The sequence below is a fragment of the Lactuca sativa genome, chromosome 4, assembly GCF_002870075.4.
Source record: "Lactuca sativa cultivar Salinas chromosome 4, Lsat_Salinas_v11, whole genome shotgun sequence".
NCBI lineage: Eukaryota > Viridiplantae > Streptophyta > Magnoliopsida > Asterales > Asteraceae > Lactuca > Lactuca sativa.
In genome coordinates, this window is record NC_056626.2 from 378,156,098 (window position 1) to 378,164,584 (window position 8,487).

The window sequence follows — 8,487 nt, forward strand, 5'->3', positions numbered from 1 at the left end:
GCTGCGTCCGGAGGTGGTGCCGAGGATGTGGATGCTCCCTGAAGACGAGCCACCAAGCGTTCCGCGTCCTGAAGTCGAGACTCCCACCTTACCTGCCTCATGTGAAACTCCCGAAGGACGTCACGCGTCTCCTGTTCCGCACGCTCGATCCTAGTCCTCAACTGGCGTACATGATCAGCAGTGTCCTGGGCAAGGTCGCCCGTGTTCCATAACCGTCTCACCATGACTGGAAGGGCTCGATCAGCCGGTCCTCCGTCTCTCAGGTCAAAGAAATCGCGTGACATGCCGTACGGGGGTCGCTGTCCCTGCTGTCTGCTCCATCTCCAAAGATCAATACCCCAGGGGGGTGTAGGACCAGTGGGGCCTACACGGTAAGCAGGCACCCTGATCGGGTAAGGAGGGTCGATGAATTTGGACTCCGCATCCGAAACACCCCCTTCACTATCATCAGTTTCCTCTTCGAAGTTTCCTTCATCTTCCTCGTATTCGGCAGGCTCGCCCTTGACTCCTGCCTCCGGTTCCCCGTCAGATTCCTCTTCGGGGTCTTCCTCAGGCTCTTCCTCAGGCTCCTCCTCCTCTAGCCACCAGTTGTTTCCCTGGTTAGGGAAATAGGGATCTCCGGGATGATGGAAACCAACCATGTTGTCTGCGAGTGTGTGTAAATGCGCTAACATTATTCATAAGGTGCCACAACCATTGCATAAGCTGAACAGGCGTTCTCTTTTTGGTGCTAAAAGGGTATAGTTTTAGGTTCCCTAGCTATTCCGATCTCATCAAAACGTGTGTTAGTTGTACTTTGGAGAGAATGTAGTTGATCAGGTTACATCCACTCCTTGGTACCACTAAGAACAGTCCTGAATTAACCGAGATACTAGCATTATTTTGTTTGGTTCGGCGTTATGTTCTTATTCCTAATGCAAGCAAGGGTGTTTTATTTACTCGTTTTGTTCAGAGTTATGTTAGTCCCTCTTTTTGGTTTATAGTTGCATATCAATGTGTGGCTAGATATGCTAGTTCACTATAAACAAAGCTCTGATACCAACCTGTCACACCCCCGAACCAGACGGCGGAAACGTCCGAGGGCTGTCGTGACTTAATTGAATACCATGACATTGAATATATATGAAACATAACATCATTCATCACCATGCATTAATATAGTACAACTGATAAAGTTTACACTGAGTACATTGTTTTAGCATTACATTCCCAAAAATAAATTGTTCGGTTCATAGATAAACAAACTGCAAGCCATCACTGAGTACATTTTTCCTTCGGTTCACTTGTTACCTGAGAATACCAGTATTTTGAAAAACGTCAACATATGAAATGTTGGTGAGTTCATAAGCGGTATTTGAAAAGCAACGTTTTGTATTGTTCTGAAAAAAAACTACCAGAAAATCTGATATTTTCTGAAAAGAGTTTATGAAAAAGTTTGTGAAGATCCATAAGTATGCTTGTTTGTTTCTATAGTTGTAAAAATTGTTCATTAAACTTGTGTACATTTCGAAAACCGTATGTATTGAAAAACCCTAGGAAAACCCGATGTTTTCCTAACACTTTGAATTCCATGTAGTTGTAGAACCATCGCGGCGTGTGAAGTCATTGATTCCAGGCGACGTCGGATTATTGCGCATGGTGAATTGCTATAAACATGCGTTACACAAACGACCAGTTTACAACTATACTAACGATCCCGTAGGCGTCGTCCGTACTATTCACGCAATCCAACCACCCTGACTTTTTGTAGTCCCACATCCGAAGAGAAAGAGGGCACGAAGACCTCGATAACTCCGTTAGTCGATTGGGGATAAAAAGAGTGCGAAGGGCCCTTGACCCGACTCGCATTTGAATAACCGACTTTACTAGCAGTACCAAAGGACCCTTGGGGACCAATAGTATAAAAGCCATTGAAAGTCCTTTTACGTTGTGTTGGATCATGTAAGACTCAACAACTCGTAAGGTTGAAGTATTCGGGCCTAAAGATCAAGTCATTGGGCTAGCTAGGCCCAACAAACAAGATTTTACACTTTTGGGCCCAAAGGTGGTGCGTCGACGTCTGTGCAGTCTCACGTGTGTAATGATTTCCCAAATTTTCCGTGTATGAGTCGAGTTATCGGCGTGTTAGTAGTTTCGCGTTTGTTATTGATTCAAGACCGAATCAATTCGTTTGATAACGATTTTTGGTGGTGTTGTGTAATATAATTCGTCGGTAGTCGTAGTGCCAGTGTTTGTTCACAACGGATGTATTGAATTAACATTGCAACTTTTCTGTTACAGCCCCTCTTTTTGTTGTAAATTTACTTTTTCAACCCTTTAAATAAATAAATTTCCGGTTTAGTCCCTAAACCATTTTTCTTGACACTTTAACACCAAAACTTACTGAAATTGATATTTTTCAGCCTATTTTTAGTTGAAAACAGTTTTAGTCCCTGAAAATACAGTTTTCTCGGTTATAACCCCTCTTTTTGCAATTTTTACACTTTTGGCCCAAATTGGAAATTTTTTGCAACTTTGGTCCTTTTTAATTATGATAAGCATTTTTAACCTTTGAAAAGGACTTATAACACTAATAGTCCACTGTTTTACCGAAAAACACAGTTTCAGCCCTCCAAAATAGAAAATTTCGCATATTGGGCCCTATTGGGCCGAAAATGTCATTTTTAGCCCATTAAGCTTGAAATTTATATTTTTAATCCTCCAAATGAGTATATTTCCAGAAAATATTTTATTGAAACTGTTTTGACTCCTCTCATCCATCAGAATTCGTAATATGTCAATTTGGACCCTTTAACTTTATATTTTTAACATTTTGTGTCCAAAAATTGAGTTTTTAGCCCAAAGAAGATGTTATTAAGCCACTTAGCTATTTTTCTTGAAATACTTTGTATGTAGAAATATAATTGATGCTAGTATCATTTAACATAAAGTCTATCTCAATTTTTAGGAGTTTATGGCTAGATCCAACATCATAATCACACAAAAACACACATTTAAGCATAGAAATCATACAAGACATACAAAACACATATAGATCTACACTTTCACTTGTATTCCCCCCCCCCAAAACTTATAAAACAGAAAAATAGGGAGTATGAAGCTCACCTTAGGGTGTGGTTTCGGTTTTTGAAGAAAAGATGGAAGAAAGCTTGGTGATTTTTGGCCTTAGCACCCTTTTCTTGAAGATCTCGAGTTTGAGGGGTTCTAAGACACAAGTTTATGATTTCATGAGAGTTAAGAAGAGATTTTTGGATATACGAAGAAGTCCAAAGTATGGTTCCAAGCATTAACTTACCTAGATAATGATTTTAGTGAAGAATTCTCCTTGTGAAGCTCTTGATTCTCCAAATTTTTGAAGGGGGACGGAGGAATGCTCTTCAAGGCTTAGAGAGATTGGAATTGAATTTTTGTGATGTGTGTATGTGTGTATCCTCGGCCGAGAGTGAGGGGGGAGGGAAGAAGAGTGACTTTGAGGTGACATGTGCATGGAGAAATGGGATTGCATGGAGGTTTGGAGTGTAATGCATGGATATCCATGAGGTATTATTGATGTGGCATGATGAAGTCAACTCTTCATCTTTGTCTTGGGCTTTTGGGCCGAAATTTAAAAAAAAGAAAGGAGGGTTTTGGGCTTTAATGCCTTTAAGCCTATTATTAGAGTTAAGTTGGATGACTGTAAGATACAAGTGTGATTTTTATATCTTGTTGGGCTAGTTTAGGTTAATTATGGTTCACAATATTTAATTTATTTCATGCTAGGCCCAATATGGCCCAAAATGTTGAAATAAGTGAATGTGGGTCCAATTAGAGCCCATTTAAGGGTTCTAAGCCCATGATAGTCAAATTGGAAGCTTATTGGTCCATTGAGTCTAATAAGGAAGTCCTAGTCCAAAATGGACCTAACAAGAACTTCTAGGATTTCCAATTGCTTGATGACTATTTGTAGTATTTGTATGATGTATTTGATTGAAGTTTTTGATGTCATAATAATAGGTATCACACATGTTCTTAAGTTTTTGATTCAACATTTTACTTAAGTATAGTGATTACAAGACACAAAATTTCTAGTTGTGACAAGTTTTCATTATTAAAAATGCTTATGAACTCACCAGCTTTATGCTGATACGTTTTCAAAATCGCTTGTATTCTCAGGACAGCACTAGACAGGTACACTAGTCGGCTTTTGGAGAAGATGGAGCATTTTGGTGTTTCGTCTTTATCTTTTGCTACTTTTGATGTATACAAACATTATATCAAACAAATGTAAATATTCATATTATAATGTAATGGTTGTGTTTACTTTGATTACTATGATGCAATTGTTGTGATACTACATATGACGTCATCCACCTCCGAACGTTTCCGCCGTTTGGTTTACGGTTCGGGGGTGTGATAGATTGGTATCAGAGCTATTGTTTATAGTGAACTTAGAATACCGAACCTTACAAAGTATACAACTATAAACACTAAGGGGCTAAAGTGCTCTGAAATAAAAGTATACTCTTAAAATATAAGTATTTTACAAGAAGTATAAAAGTATACCTACATACCAGAAACAATATCATAAGTAGAACAAAACAAAAGTATTTGGATGTTGGACACTATGGTTAAACCTGGACAGTTATGTAATCATTTCTAGAGTCAATATAGCCTGATCAACTATATTTATTCGAGACATGACCAACATGTGCTTGGGAGTGATTGTGGTGTTGCAACAGGCCTAAAACTTACCAAGTATGCATACAACGAGATATCAATAGGACAAGCATCCTATTGATATGAAACTCGATCTCTTCGTCGAACTCAACAACATGGATGCACTCCACTATGGTGCTGCCGTTGCATGGCGTCATCCACCCATCACACTCCTTCACCATAGTCGTCATCATCATCATCATCATCATTGATAGTGATAACATGGTTGTAGTTAAGCTGATAGGGCTTCGTCGTCCATTGATGATCACCATCTTCGTTTTCTGACGAGAATTAGGGTTTGGATGGTGTTTCAGTTCTAGATCGTTGCCTTGTGATGAAGTCCTTAATGGAATTGCTTTATTGGATTAGCGAAAACCTTTTGCTTTATAAAAGATTTGTGTCGGGGGTTCAATAATCTTTGGAGATGGTTGAGTGCCAGCCTCAACGAGCCAATCTTAAAAGAAAGGAACCCAATCAAAACCATATATAGTCCGGTTAGAGGTTTCTTTCACTTTATATATAGTTTCTTTACTTAGTATAAGTAGCCCATTCTTTTACATACTATAATTTAGAGGTTTTTTCACTTTATATATAGTTTCTTTACTTAGTATAAGTAGGCCATTCTTTTACATACTATAATTTAGAGGTTTCTTTCACTTTAAAGGACAAGGAGTCAAGGAGAACCAGTAGTGTGACCTCCTTTTCTTTTCCTCGAATTCGACTTTTCTTAAAGCTAGCTACCAGCGCTTTTTCATAACTAAATTATTTTTGTGTTCACCGACGGTTTTAAGTTCATGTGTTGCACGCCTAGAGTTTATATAATTAATTATACATGTGTATTACGTAAAAAATGATTTCCTACCGAACAAACTTAGTACACAGTTTATTTTCTTCAAACTACAAAATGGATCATTTTTTTTTAGTTTTACTATTAGTAAATTTTGTATTAAGCTATTACAAATTAGTCATTTCTATAATTTTAAGAAGATCATTTTTGAAATTCTATAAAAGTTAAAAACACATGCAGCACTTATCTAATTTGAGATAATAACCCGAGAGACTAACCAACTATACATTTTGTATATATTTGGTCCATAATTTTTTTTTTTGTGCATTGTTAACTATTAAACTTTTTTTTATTTATTTTTTATTTTTTTATTTTTATTTTTTATTTTTAAAGTATCTCGTTATGACCAAGAATAAAGGCTTTTTCCGGTTTCCGGCGTTTTTTACTGTCAAGTATAATTTTTTTTGTCATCTTCTTCATCCAAAATAGATTTTCCGACGAGTTCTTGATACATGTGCAATACCGGACCAGCTCTTGGACTGAACTAGTTTAACATAAGTTAGTGGATACTGGATCGAACCGGTTAAGGCTGGTCTAGATCTGGGTTTTTTTATTCTTGTACCCGTTGGACTAATGCAACTTTAGGTGCATATGATACAAATTGTTAAAACTCTACTGAAAGTTAGTTATCTATTATGACCGGGGGTGAACATTTAGACCAAACCTGATTGAAACTGGACGGGTCGGACCGGTTATTTAAAAATTAATAGACCTTGGACCGACCTGTTGAGGCCAGTTCAGAGGTCCAAATGTTGATCTCTACTCGGGACTATTTATGTTATTTTGTTTTACACTATTACACGGTTCATTTATATAAATTTAGTATTAAACTAGTGAAGTGTCCCCGCTTTGCGGGGTTGGATTTGCATTCTATTACTTCCGAAACGAAGCAAAGTACAATGTTATAGCGTATACTCCATGGTAACTTTTTGGTTGTACATCATTGAAGGAGATACAAATGGTTAAAGGAATTTTTCAATTCAAATTCTTGGTACTTCACCAAGGAAAAACACCTGATTGTCTCATCACCTCAAACAAAGCCTCCTTGCTTTTTTCATCATTTTGCTATTCACAAATGCTATAGACTGCCAGAAGATTCACTGGTTTTGGTCTCTAGAAGCTCGATCCTTCATTAGAAATCGCATTTTCTAAGCAATTTAGAGCATCAGAAACCCTATTTTCTTTGATATGACTTTCAGCAACAATCTCCGATGTACTCGAATTCAATTTCCCAACATCCAACATTCCTTTAAAAAGAGATTCGGTTTTTTCTGTAAACCCTTTTCTAACATACCACCCCAATAAAAGATTTCCAATTCTGGGGTCATAAGATGACTTCACTGAAACCCATTCTTCATAAAGAATTTCAGCTTCTTCTATATCATTCATACGGATGAATGAAGAGATCACAACATGATAACCCAAATTAGGTATGTAAGGAAAGACCGATTTGTAAGTCTCCTAAATTCATTGAATTTCTTCTTTCTTGCCAATACTTCCATAATGAGATAAAAGATAATGATAAGGAATTTGATCACGTCCAGTAATTAAACTTTCTATCTTTCTTAGATAATCTTCAGCTTTTTCAAATTTGTCATTCTTGATGTAAAACGTGGCCATTGTGCTATAAGTAGTCCAATTTGGATTAAGAGAGGGACCAAGATTTAACTTTTCAAATGATTCTTCCATATTTTCAATAGATCCTTGAGACCCACGAGAAGATATCCATATATTATATGAATATAAATCTAAACCGATGTTGTTTTGCATCATCTCTCATCACTGAAACTATGGCTTCCACTTTTTCTTGATCTTTAAGGTTCATGTACAGTGTCATCATGACTATCATGAGTTACAGCATCCAGGGGTATTTTCGTCTCACGAAAAGATGGCCTTTTCTTCTTTATATCCGAACCATTGTTTGAGCTTCTTTTTGTAGCCCTTCCACTCTAACGATCCTTTGAATCTTTCCACCCCCCCCACGCTCTATACAGAGATTTACAAATATATATATATATATATATATATATATATATATATATATATATATATATATATATATATATATATATATATATATATATGATTTGGAATTTTGAGCGTCCGATGAAATCAATAAAGGGTACATGATTACGAAAAAACAACCTGTAGTATTAGTATCTCTGTGTCTAAAGCTACGACCACACTCATCATGCTGTTATAAGACAAGCCCATTAGTGAAACCTAGTTTTTCACAGCGGTAGTAGAGTAAAAAGACACAACAATGTGAGATTGAAGGATTCAAAAACCTGAAAGTGAGATCGGGTCTAGATGATTCGATATTTTCAGAAGAAATCTTTGTTACCTCATGGTATCCATTACTTTTCTGCAAACAACGTAAGACAAATTACAGGAAAGAAAAGTATTTAAGAAAAAACAGAGAAACGGTGTAAACTGAGAACAATACTTACCACACTTTGAGCTGCCAAAGTGAAATTTTGTCTCAGGCATTTTATCTAACATCTGATGTGCAATCCCATGATAGATAACCTCATTGACAGACATGTGGGCATCATTTTTGTCTTGGCTGCTTGGGTGGATCTAATTCCCATTGGGTAACAAATTTCTATCACCTTTACAAAGAACGAAGCTAGTAAATATGTGAACATAGCACATGTACCAAGAATTACATACAACAAAGATAGGTGAAGATGACAACATAACACAATTCATGAATCTTTTATTTCAAACGAAGGTCCAATAACTATTATTTACACGAAGTCCACAAATGACACCACTCACAAAATGGGGACTGATGAATCCGATGGAAGATCAGGGGAAGCTTGCGAAGACATGTTAAACAGATGAGGACAAGAAGGTAAAATCAGAAACCCAGTTTAAGAAGTTGTTCAAAATGGTGATTTTAAAGTGAGTTTGATGTGGGATTTGGGATAAAAATGAAATTG

General features: G+C 36.9%; 1 pseudogene; it reads right to left on the reverse strand.

Moving 5' to 3' along the window:
- Positions 1-5,822: 5,822 nt before the first annotated feature.
- On the reverse strand, positions 5,823-7,621 carry LOC111919456 (pentatricopeptide repeat-containing protein At1g02150-like; annotated as a pseudogene).
- Between the last annotated feature and the right edge of the window lie 866 nt (positions 7,622-8,487).